A 14339-nucleotide genomic window follows, 5' to 3' on the forward strand; every position below is an offset into this window, starting at 1 on the left:
TGAGATCTTAGGTTCACCACCAAACATGTGAGACCAGTATTTTCAAGGCTAGGCATATTTGTGATTTATACAAAGTTAGTAGCTGGACAGATGAAAAGTAGCATCATCAGTGAAAAAGAATGCCAAGTTTTTTTGTGAAGTCGTGGATGCTATAGCAGTGATGTGGTTATGCTAGGAAAGGCTATGAGAAGTCTTGAGCATTATCAATGGTAAGCAGAAAAGAACGTTTTTTCCCCAGGGACATTAAAGGTTGACTAGATTATCTCTTGAGCAAATTTAATGGGACATCATTAGGACCAGAGTCATTTTTTCATATCCAGATTGTTCAAGATTCTTTTCTTCTGGCAGAAGGCTGCAGGGAGCATGTGATACAGTGTTCCAGTTAAAGTTGGAAGTGATTTACCTTGGCATCTGTACAGGAATTAGATAAGAATGACACCTAGGAAGTCTGCTTTATCTTTAGGTTATTTCGCAGTACTGCTATCTGCATGAGGCAGAAGCACAAATGAACAAAAATTGTGCCCAACAACTTTTACAGGTATCAGAAGACAAATTTTCTACATTTAGCCCTTTTAGATTTAGACTTAGCACTGCTAATCATTGCTTTGAAAGTGTTGCAGCTTTCACTTCGTGCTGTGCATGAACTGGAGTTTCTCAAATCACTTATGATTTTTTTCTTAGACCACTTTGGCAGAATTTTGAACAAAATTTGGAATGAAGACCCTCATTCCAACATGGATAATTTCTGCCACATAACCACAAGTATTAGGATCTTGAAGGCAAACAGTGGTCTGACCATGGAAAAGGAGTAAAAAATTTGGAGATCTTTTCACTTGGCATAAAATGCCAATGGATAATGAGGTTGTGAGTGGCTGAGAGGAAGGTATGATCTGAAGTAGACCGCTAATGGGATTCACCTGGAAGGAGAACTGGTTACAAAAAGAATCAGAATGTTGGATGAGTGGATAACATTGTTCAGTATGCTGGTTAGTAGATGAAAAATCTGCCTTAGATCACCACTTATATTAAATAACTTTGCATCTCTTCCAGCAAGTTGATCAGTTCAATTGGAAAAAGGGAGCCAGTTGGAGTTATTGATATTAAAGTCAGCAAGAAAGATAGCTTTGCTATTAGAGTAATTGGATTGCAGGAAATCAAGAATAAGAATTCAAAGAGGTCATGATGATTTTCAGAATTGGATTTATCTCCTGTAGAGACATGAGATAAATGATACATAAACCACAAACAGTCAAAAGGAAGATTCAAGATTATTCATCCTCTAGTAAGGAATATCAGATCATGCAAAAGCAGAAGTATGATCCTTGTGCAGAAGGAATTGAGTATGTTAGGTTAGAGATAGTTAAGATGAGCTGTGATTTGGAGTTGTCTTAAATGGGAGATGAGGTTTGTATGTTGGTGCACATGATATAAGTGGTGTTCATTCCATGAATATTGATGTGTACATAAAAAAAAAAAAATTTTAACCATAGTGATGCTATATCTCGACTCTTAGAATTGTTATCCATGCAGAAGAGTGTCCATTCTCTGTGCCATAATGTGGCCTTGGCAGTGTGGATGGTTATGGAAATATATATCAACTGATTCATGTGGTAAGGCTTAAGTACTGGGACAAACTCATGTTAGAAGCTTAATGGAGTGAAACAGAAAATATTATTTAATTCTTCCATTATTTCTCTTCAGTCACTGAGACATTGTCAGGGAGTAAAATATGAAAGACTAGAGTCCTAATTAGGTGGGCACTTGTTTGGCGGCCTAGGATTTAAACTGTGCTGCCAGCAGGTGCCCACAGAGTTAGGACTCTAGTCTTTCACACTTAGTGTGTGTGTGTGTTACAAGTCTCATATTGTATTCCTTGATGATTCTCAGTGAGTGAGAGACAATATTGGAAGAATTAAATAGTATTTTAATCCTTTCTTAGTACTGTTTCACTCCATTAAGCTTCTAACATGACCAGCTGATCAGAAGCTACCTAAAGTTGTTACTACCAAGTTCAGTCCCGTATGCCATCTAGCACCTAGCCTGCAGAGCTGCTTTATTGCAGTAACCTCTAAATGGAGGAGCACCAGATCTTGACATTGTTTGGCAGAAAGGACTTTATGGAGCACTGCATATTAGAAGATTGAGGGGAACAAAAATAAATGGTGTTCAAAGTATTTAACAAGCTGCAATAACATTTGTAATTTCAATACTGAAAATGAAATATTAAAAATTTAATGTGCCTTGTCAACAAGAATTGTCTAGCCTTGTCCTCTTGTTAAAATATAGACATTATTGTGAATAAATGTGAAAGTATCAGAATTTCAACAATATTCTCTTTCTGTATATAATTCTGTTCATTGTCTGGTTGCTCTTTCTTTTATTTTTCCTTTGACACCATTTCATTTATCTGAATAACAGTGTGCATCATCATGTGAAGTACTATTTTTTCCTACATAATTTTTTTTTTTTTTTAACTTACATCCTGCTGGTCCATTTTACTAAAATGGGAATATGTTGGCATTTTTATTCAGATCTATGTAATCTATTGTCTCCATTGTTTTTGTTATAAAATGTGTGCAGAGGTTTATCCTTATGTATATAAACTAAATGAAAGCATTTGAAACCAGTGATCCAAAGTCATTAACTTTTTTCCTTACTATGACCTTTTTTAAAAAATAAAAAAAATTAGGGGACTTTTTTGCAAGCTTTTAACTGTTAAGGTTAAGAAAAAAGATGTAAAAATGTTTCTTTTAATATACTATTTGAATATTAAGTAATTTTAATCAAACCTCATTAAATAATATGGTGTTATGATTTAAATTAAAATAATGGTAATTTTTTAAATTATATTTGTTGGCTTTAACTCAGTTTATTTTCTACCATCTTATAATTCTTTAATAGTATAAGAATTGTAGAATGTGGAAAGTACCAATATTTAATTCAGTAATTAAACTGTCGAAGTCGCACAGAATCTTTCTTTTCATTTACACTTTGCAGAAGTAAGATATAATTTTGTATCAGTGCATTATTATAGCTTTTATAACGAATGACATTAAACTGAGATATGGCAGATATTCTTAATACCATATGCAGAATCTGGCTTGAATGTATGAATGTTGAAAGCTTATTCCAATAATATATGCCATATGAAGACTGTTGAGCAGTATTAAGTTTTAATCTCTACTCCTTGCATGCACATTATTGTATACTTCTTCGGGAGGCTGAAAAAAACTAAACTAATATTACATTGACTGGATTTTGCAATTAGCAAGCTAGTGGTGCCTAGAATGTTTAAATTACACTAACAATATAGCACATTTATGCAATTCATGTTCTTTGGGATGACCAGCGATGGTTGCAGAATATCTGATCTGTGTGACCCAGGATTTTCATAAAAGATATCCAATCCTGGTATAGGGTCATATCCAGTGGTGAGCTATGGAAATTTTAACAAATGGCTCGCATCGTCGAGCAAAAAAAAAAAAAAAGAGGAAAAAAAAAAAGCCGTATTTCACACCAAAACGTTTATTAATATACAGCTTGTGTACAAATTCCAATCAAAAAGTATGAGAGGACAATTAACCTCTAAATGCTATCATTTTTAGACAAATATTTCATGATCTAAACATGAAATATTTGCACACAATCAACTGTGTTAATTTATCTTACATAACAGAAACATTTTTTTAACTATTAAAATATAATAAGAATGAAATCTTTTTATAAAACATTTGATTAACTACTGGTTTTACCATATGATTGGCTTCCAGAAGGGAGAAGGGTAAAGATAGCGCATGGCTTATTTTATTTTCAAACTTAGCACATTCGTTATAGAGGAGTTGAAACAATAATTCCAAATAATCTATATACTGAAAAATAGACTAATTTTTGTTAGGTTATCGTATGAGTTTGTCGCTTAATATGTTTTAAAAAAAAAAATTTTTTTTAAAAATAAAAAAGTAAATGAAGAATAAGGGGCTTGCAAATTTGAGAAAAATTTAACAGAGAGCTTGCACGAGCCCCTTATAACTCACAACTGGTCATACCTCTTATTTTTACATTGATTAGAGTTTTTTTTTTTTTTTTTTTTTTTTTTTTTTTTTTTTTTTTTTTAACATTTCTGCTGATTCTTTGAATGCTCTGATGAAGAAATTATAATTGATGTAGGATTTTCTATACACTGCTATAGTACTTAATGTTTTGTCTCTCAGTATACTTCTAGCCCAAATTTGTATTTCCTTTTTTCTTTCTACATCCTTGATGTGTTTGGACAGACATGATTATCTCATGTAGCAAATTCCACATGAGCATTTGATCTTGTATACCCCTAATGTTCTGAATAGTAAATGATAGTGTTTTGCAGAGTAAGGAAGACTGGAGATTTTGTTTGAGGATAAAGCTACTTTTGTCACTTTTATCCATGATACATCATAGCAGATATCTAAAAGCATCTTGCTTCTTTATGTCTGCTAGTCTCCAGAATTTGAGTTCCAAAGATATGCATTCAAGAACCACTGCAGCCCATAGTGGATGTCAGATATTTGTCTATCTCTCTTCTCTCTAAATATTTCATATGGCTGACAGCCCCACTTTAGCAAAATGAACACACAGAAGAACACTGCACTTCATTGATAAAATGAAGAATATTGCAATAGAACCCTCTGAGATACTGGTAAGCCTGATCATCATGAACTATTCACCAGTAAAGTCTGTTAGCATTCTGTGTTACTAATACTATATTGAACAGAAACCATAAAACTATTACAAGAACTATTTCTACTGGGTGCTATGATGTTATTTGAATGCCACATCATCATGTGGTTCTCCCAATTCTAAGGCCAGTTATACAAGAAATGGGGCTAAGTCTTCTTTCTGATTATGGAAAATCATTTGAAAAACAGGCCTTTTGGACTATGAATTGCAACTTAAATTTTGGCTGCTCTGTGTGGATAATGTATTCATCATATGACTCAGCTTTGCAAAGCCAATTACAGTCCTTTACAAATCATCTTAACAACATTCCTATATAGTTACCTCAGATTTGAAAACAACATGCAGCATATCAAGCAGAGGGAGAAATATTTGGCAATCAGCACTAGTGACACAACCATCCATCGTCGAGTACCATAACAGTTTACACAAATAGCCTAACACTGATTATAATTTCTTGTGAGAGCATTCAAAACCATAATCATTGTAACAAGAAACAAGATATGATCATATGTCAGGGTTGGTCATTTTTCATCAAAAACTTGGTACATGCAGATCTCAGACATTTTACATGGAACATTATTAGACTGCTTCAGATGTTCTATATTACTGATACTGTTAAGCATGCTTGTTATGAAACCCAGTCAGTATAATATCAGTTTAGTTTTTTTAGTTCACTCTCCTGGATGCTAACAAAACAAGTAGATATTATATTATTATTATTTATGGCAACTCTATGGAGTCCAGAGACTCATCATGGGAGACCCAAATCCTGTCATACCTCTCCTTGAATCCATTTACCATCAGTGAACTCGCAACCAATTCTGGCAATCCATTCCACTCACTCTCCATGCAAAAAATCTGGTCTGCACCCCACCCCCTCCTACTAACCACATTCTTACATAGCTTCCACAGATAGCCCCTAGTTCTCTATTTGTCATATATTGAAAAATTTCACTTCCATCAATTTTATAAAACTCCTTTAATATCTTAAAAGATTCTATCATGTCTCCTCTTTTCTGCCTATCAACTAAACTTTGTAACCTACAAACCTTCAACCTGTCCTCGTAGGGAGTATTCTACAGGCCTGTCACCATCTTGTTACTCATCTCTGAATTTTTTTCAACACCACCTGGTCCCCAAGAAACCCAGATGACCAAATCTGTGCACAGTAGTTAAGATCTGGCCAAATCATAGCCTTATAAAGAGGGATAATAATTTGCTTATCTTTACTTGTTAGTATGTTTTTCAACATCCAAGTAATTCATTGAGCTATTTTACCAACTTTTTCAACATGACCTCTGAACTTTAACTCTTTGTCCACCATTATCCCCAAGTCACTAGCCTCATCAATTTCCTGCAAACTGATACCATCAATATTATACATCATATGCAACCTTTTCAACCCGAAGTGCATAGCCTTACATTTTGCAGTATTAAATTGACAGTCATTATCCTTTGCTCATAATGCCAATTTATTTAAATCATCCTGCAGGATATCTACATCACCTTTATGAACCATTGCTCTTCCCAGTTTTGCATCAGAAGCAGACAACTGAATATCCCCTCTTAAATCTTTCCCTATGTCATTGATATACAAATTAAAGAGTACTGAACCCTGAAGTAATCCACTAGTCACCATCTTTCCCCTAGACTCTACTTCACCATATACTACTCTCTGGTGTCTGTCCATCAGCCATCCCCTATCCATGCAACTAGCCTCATATCCATTCCCAACCTCTCAGTTTGTACAATAGTTTTCCATGTGGTATTCTGTCATATGCCTTGGCAAAGTTGAGCAGTGTCATGGTGTAGCCATTACCTTTATCCATTTCTGCTATCACATTTTTATAAAATGTGAATAAATTACTATGACAGGACCTACCCTTTATAAAGCCATGCTGCCCACTGTAGAGTATCGCATCCCTATCTGCCCGCTGTTGTATTTTACCTTTCACCAACTTTTCCATTAATTTAACAACTACTGCCGATATATTAATTGGTCTGCAGTTTACTACCTTTATGCAATGGCATTATCTTACCCTCTTTCCACTCTCTTGGAAACCTGCCAGAGATAAGACTTATATTGAACAACTTCGTCAGAGTCAATGCCAGTTCTCTTGCACATTCACGTAGTACACGGCTGATGTGCCATCCAGTCCCACTGTTGTGTTCATGTATATTTTTTAATATGCTGAACACCTGTTCATCTACCTCAATGCATCTCTAACATCAGCAACTGTAAAATCACCACCTGGATGATACACCTTTGCAAAATGATTACTCAGCAACTCAACTATTTCTTTTGGTTCAGTCACGTTCCTATCATGAGATTAGAACTTAAAAAAATTGTCCAACAAAGTCTCTATGTGGCATATTTGCCAGAAAGACTTTGAATGTGTTTGCCATCCATCGAATGTATTAAATTTAAAAACATATATTTTCAATAATGAAAATTGAAATGGAGCAATATAGTGCACATTATTAAATAATATGCCTAAAATTATTAGATATGATTGATCTGTTGTTTCATTAAATATTTTACTTGTTGAATATTTTTTGCCATATATTGTTAGCTTTTTTTTATTTCTTTGATCTTGTATAGTTTTTTATTATCATTTTAATTATTTTCTGTTTCTACAAAATAGTTAATTTGTGTGCAATTGATTTGATTTTCATTGTGCAATTGTTGAAATTCATTATCTGCTTAAATTTGTGTTAAAGGTATATATGTGAGAACATTTCTTCTCTTAGAGAAAATTATAATTTCTGATGTGCACATTTTACACTGTTGTCAAAATGAATAAGCAGCAGCTGATTTCTGTATATTCTGAATTATGTATACGTTATGCCTTAACATACGGGGTAATCAAAATTAAATTATACCTGTTTAAGGCCTTGTGGATCACCACCCAGTGATCCAAATGCTGCAGATCTTTACAGGAATATATTGTGCATCATGCAACAGTGATCATCAAACCATCTTCCTGTATACTACCTTCATTTCTAACTGCTGACTTACAACTCATAGATAATTTGATATACTGCCCAATTGACACCATATAACTGTGGTGTTTTGAATAACTTTTCTATTGGCACCTTATCACATGCCTTTTCTAGATCTTGGTAGAGCCTCTGCTACTAATGACTCACGCAAAAAAGTTAAACAAATTTGAGTGCAGTAGTTGGAAGGGATCATTCGTTCGATGCTGTTGGCACACTCTCCCTTGATGAGTCTTTGGACTCCCTGGAGGTGTCAAATAATAATAAATAAATATCTGAGAAAGAAAAAAAAAGTAGTTCCAAAATTCGCACAGGGCACTGTATGATGTACCGAATGTAGATGTATGTGTGGAAAGGCTTATTTGTTCACAGTAGGTTATTTATTTTCAATGCTATTGATGACAACACAGAATGATAAGAAAATAATATTTATTAACTTATTTGTTGATGTTTCACTTGTATTATTCCAGCATCTTTAGAGCACAATAATAGTTTGTCACAATGTGCAAAACAACAACAATTTGGTATAACAATGGGACTAGTTAAAAAAAAATTGTAACAGACAACACAAGGAACTAAAGTCCTAATTAGGCACCATCTATGTTGGAAAAAGAGAGAAAAACAAATATTAATTAATCTTAAAATGACTGTTCCCAGATTTTTGGTAAATTTATACAGCCGTACTTGTTGATGTTTGGAGTATGTTTTAAAGCTTCTGTTGATTCCAAAAACAATCTCTCTTTCTCACAGACATATTGACTTCTATGTTTTTTCCAATTGATCCTGTGTGAAGTGGCATCCAAGGCATGATCTGCTAGACCCGACTTGCCATAACGATAGTGCCAGGTGTATTTTTTATGTTCACCAAGGCTTACTATGGACAGACAGGAAGAACTGTCAACAGTTCTTCCTGTCTGTCCATAGTTAGCCTGGTCACAAGAACAGGGCACTTCATAAGCTCCTAGATGTGATAAAGAAGTGAGTTTGTCCTTAGGTGAATGTATGAGAGTTACCAATTTGACATAAGGTTTAAATACGGTGCATAGCTGATATTTATTGAAAATTCTAGATATCTTTTCAGGTGTGGCTTGAATGTCTGGGATGGTAATGGTTTTGCTGCAGTCTTGTGTGGTAGCGATGGAGGGGATTTCTGGGGAGCATTTATTCACTTTTTTATTATTATTATTATTATTATTCACTTCTATTATGCATTCATGGGATGTACTGTTCAATGTGCTGCCCTTCCCGGTATGCCACAAACTGCATCCTTTGTATAGTGTGTTCAACAGCAGAATGAAGCTGGTCAGGACTGACTGTATTATGCTGTCTTGCAGCCCTGGCAAGTTATCAGGATGATCCCTGTCTTTGAAAAATCCCCAGACTTAAAAGTCACAACAGGGGGTCAATTCAGGTGAACGAGGTGGCCATGGAATGGGAAACACGTCTCATCACTCTATCTTCCGTGAAACGTTCTTGAAACACTCCTGTGCAGATCTACTGATGTGTGGAGGGGCCTAATCATGCTTGAAAATGACTGAATCCATGCACAAGTGCTCTTCTAGCTGTGGCACAACAAAATTGTTTATTATATGAGTCTTTGGACTCCCTGGAGTTGTCATATAATAATAATATTGCAATACTTCTCGGCAATAGCAGGAGGCCACCGAACCCAACTGTCAAATGTCCTCAAAGAAGAATGGTCAAATGATAAATGAAGCAGTAAACTTGCACCAGACAGTAACTTGGGTGAATGCAAAGGAATTTCTTGGATTGTATGCGAGTTTTGCTTCAAAGTGAGCTTCATCTCGCCGCAAAATCATCCATGACTACACAGAGAAAGAAATTTTAAAGTGAATGTCAGCTGACTTTCAAAGTCCTGCAGGTGCAACTCCTGTGTTAGGGTTATCTTGAATGGGTAGAAATGCAGATTCTGACATAATTTTCCAGACAGTTTTGTAAAGCACATCTATGTGTCTTGATACAGCCCATGTACTGTAGGAATCAATGCTGTTATTCATGTCCTGCTCCATAACAGCAGTAGCAACTTTATTCACTTTGTTATGAATTAAACTGGTTTGCAACCCCTGCCAGGTCTAACTACCTACAATCGCATTTCTTCAGAACGACTAATCATTCATGCTGAGCACATCAAGATGATTTGTGCTCAGGGGATCATTTGATAGCTCCACAAGGCATTAAACAGGGATTTTTGAGCACTTCGGCAATATTTGTTCAGGCAATGAAATTCAGCATTGCAGTTATTTAGATAGCACAGTTTCATGAATAGAACACATTGGGGCAAGGTTAGTGCCATCACTTTGGATTGTATTAAAAACCAGAATGAAGGGAAAAATCCTGTATCTCTTTTTATCCCCTTCTGGCAAATGCTGAGTTATGTGATATGGAAATTCCATGCATTTGGTGTTTACAATATCCCTGGTGGTGAATTTTGGAATTACTTTTTTTTTTTTTTTTTTTTTTTTTTTAAATTTTAATCTCAGATATTGCTTCTGCATGAATGCATTCCTGCGAAGTTTCACGGCATGTGGATCATTGGATAGCTCCACAAGACATTAAACAGGGATACTTTGATCACCATGTATTTATGTACTGTGATTAATGTGCATTGATTGTAATGTTCATCCAGAATACTATATTTCTCTCCATATAAAGTCTTAAATTACTAGGGCCAAGAAATTATTTGTATTAATGCCTTCTTTATTGTTGAATGACATTTTTAATACCATCACAGAGTAAGTGATAATAGAAACATGCTATAAAACTGATTTGCTAATTCTGTGTGTTATAGTTTTATATTATTATATAGACATCTCCATGGCACCTGAAGACATCGTAGGAGGCCACTAACTTATTTCACACAGTTAGCTGTCATACTGCTCTTTAAACTCATTTGCTGGCAAAGCACTTATAACTTCCTTCATCCTAGCAACAACCCATTAGTCTCCAGGCAATTAAATCTACCCCTCACACCCTTGCTAAATATACTGTTTATTTGTCATTTATTGGGTGGGGGGGGAATCTTCCATATTAATCCTATAAACTTAATTGAGTAACTTATTTGTTTCTTTTATATCCCTTTTGTTTTGGCTATCAATATATATTGTAACCCACAAATCTTCAGTCTCCCTCATAGGGCACATTTCACACACCTATCATATCTTGGTTCACTCATTTATAGATCTTCTCCACTACTCTGTCATCTCCAAGAATCCTGGGCAAAAAAATCTGTATATTGTATTGCAGATGTGACCATATCAAAGCCATCATATATTCATCAATATGATCCTCTTTGCTTTGTATACCTCATACATTCTTGTAGTATGTTTCGTATCTTTTCATTTCATACTTGTTACCTTTTAAATCATGTGTATCTCCTGAAACAACTTTCTTCTTTCTTTGACTCTGCATCCCAAATCAAGCCTCGACCTGCTGTATTTCTTGCCTCCAAACTGGCTATCTAAAAGCTTACTTCTCTAGATTTGAACATTGTATGATATTTCTGTCTTGACTGATGGTATCTATCCATCTTATTCTTGGTTTTCTTTTGGTGTTTTATCAAACCTTTAGTGAAATGTTTTCTCTTGGATAAACATATCCTTCCCACTAAGTGTTTTGAACTTGATCTAACTAGATATTTTAGGTTCTTTAAAAAGTTCATATAACTCATGGTTGTATACAATACTCCATAAGCCATTATCATTCACTGGACCAATATTTCTTTTAGGATTTTCCTTTCAGAAGCTATAATCAGATCCTTCATCCCTCACCGTAAATTTCAGGTTTGCACCATAAATACAGGTTTTACATCTGTAAGTAACAAATATAGAAATTATTCATTTATATATTTGTACTTTAGTTGTCCAGTGGATGGATATCTTTTGACATGAATACACATTAGAGAGAATAAAAGATCTGATTACCCCCTCTTTATTCAATTCTACACTTTTGTCTTTAGGTCGACCTGGAATCATTATTCTTAAATATTCAAATTGTTCCACTTTCTTTCATTCATAGTGCTTACATTTTTGCAGTTTAGTTAACTGATTCTGCCTAGTATTAACCATTATTTTGGTTTTTATTGATTAATTTTAGCCCTGTCTCATTTGCTAATTTATCTAATTCATTTACTACAATTTACTGATACATTTATTTATTAGAGTGCCTTTAATATCTGCTGGCAACAAAACTCTCACATTCCCTTTTTCTTGATTCTAATCATCCAAGAGAAAAAGTGGATGCTAACCTTAATCTTTACATCATGAAAATATGATTTCATCATACTCTTATCATCCATTATATTTGAATACTGTATCAAAATTTGGCCAAATAAATATAATCCATTTTGAAACCAAATATTCCATTGCTTTATTTGGTACCAACCTGAAATTTTCTTTGTTGAAAGTTTATTTTAGCACTGAGTTTAGGTATCTTTCTTACTGTTTTGCTGATACAACACAGTATACTTTAAGTTACTGCCAAAATGTTAACCTAAGTGATAATCAATTACTATTGTTATCGGTGGTTGCCATCATAATCTTAAGTAAGATGGCCTGCTTAGAGTCTAGAGTAGGGTTCCTGGATTGTCTAACCTTTACTACACCCGTGGTAAACATGGTATAAGTTTCCAACCTTTAGTCAGCGGAATTGACATTTAAAAAAGAAAAAAAAAAAAAGTTGGTTATGGTATTTTGTCACAAAAAAAAAAAAGATTGCAGAACAGTGGGTTAAAGAAGTAATGAAAATTTTGTGTGTATGATAAAAAGAAATTTTCTAAGATTTTTTGAAAAAAAAAATAATAAAAGTCACTTTGTACACACTTTACAAATTAATACTAATTATCAGGGTTTTTTCATAGATTGTGCCACCAACTATACACTGTAACATGTTTTTATTATCTTTATTTTGTAACTGACATCCCAAAATGCATTTTGGAAAAATTGTTACATTTTTGTTTTGATTAAGTTTCTTTTCTAAAATATTAAATTTTTAACTGTGCAACTTGAAGTTATGAAATATCTGAATTCTTGATTCTTTTGAATGGATTGAAAGTGAGCAAAGCCATATGTAAATTTTCTTTGTTAATAAATAATGGAAAAGTAAGTTTTTTTACCCTCATATATTTTATTAGTGATTTCAGTTTTTATTCAGTTTTAACTGTTCTTTTAATATTTAAAATACATAATGAGATAATTGACTACAGGTGTTAACTATTTCACCTATACTGATGATTAAAAAAAAACTGAATCCAGTCTTGTTTTCTGAATTTCATTATTTGTATAAAATTACTATACACTCTCAATTAAACTTTAAAATTATTATTTTAATTTTTACATGAAATTGGAATCATGAAATTTGTGTTGACAGGCTGTCTACTATTTTATAAATCACTTTGAAAAGCCACTATAGTTTGTAATATGATACTCCAAAATCATTTCAGCAGTATGTTACTGAATGATTACTGTCATGTGCTTTCACATCTTTTGGATTTTTACAGTGGCATGACCATGACAACAACACTACAGTGTACAATCAAACATAATCAGCTTATAAGTTTCTGTAAAACAAGTTTGCAGAAACAAAAAGCAATACTTTTTATCAAAAGGAAAAAAAAGTACAAACAGTTCTTTTACTTCCTTGACAACTTCCAAAGCAGTCAAAAAAATTTTGTGTGTGTGTGTAAACATGTCCAAATCTGACTTTGAAAAGATCAAATGCCATAATTTTGCCTTCTGATCATCCTTGATTCTCCTGATCTTGACACCAACAAACCTTTAGTACTGATGGTAACTACCTCCCGTTGTGCTACAGGCATTACCATCATTATACACTTTTTTGTTGTATGTAGTAGCATTACATTACACAGCATGGAAGCAAGGTTATATTCAGCTCATCTAAAAAAGGGGGGAGTTAAAGACATTATCTTTAACTTTACCTTAGTTCTTCTTAAAATAATGAAGAAAAGCATCAACATCCAATTTTTTCACCACTTAAGCCCACTGATGTATTCTGCCACTCTTGATCGACATATTTCTTGGACATTAATGTTGCCCACTAGTGCAGCAAACTCATGACATTTTCAGAGCATGTAATTTGCCATTCTTCAGTAGGATGACAACTTCCTAGTAAACTTTGGTGGCAACACTTTCCTGTCTTATTTTTCATAAGAGATTTCTGCTCATTTCCCTACACCTTGAATAAGACTCAGATCTCCAGTTCACCAGTCTTTCTGTTCTTGAGTTAAAATATTCCTCCTACCCTTCCTGTGGATGTAACTGTGTTTGTGACAAACACATCACATCCATGACCTTCTCAGTCCACGCGCACAGGAAAAGAAGGGGGAGGTCCATTCAAACTACTACTCACCACGACTCAACGTATATAAATTCCAAATCATCTTAACTTTAGAGTTCTTGCATTTGAAATGGTGCTTCAATTCAATTAAAATGCTGGCTGCTGTCCAAAAGATCACTGTGATGTCTGCTTAATCAATTATCTCTCTGAGATGGACTTCAATCACGCCCTCATAGTTGAGTCCTGTTTCTGCTCTGCATTATATCTTTTTGATGGAGGCTTCTGCTGAATTAGCCACCACCGCTATTCATTTC

Source organism: Typopeltis vanoorti, chromosome 17 (assembly GCF_054136105.1).
Source record: "Typopeltis vanoorti isolate ZY-2024b chromosome 17, IOZ_Tvanoo_1.0, whole genome shotgun sequence".
Lineage (NCBI taxonomy): Eukaryota > Metazoa > Arthropoda > Arachnida > Uropygi > Thelyphonidae > Typopeltis > Typopeltis vanoorti.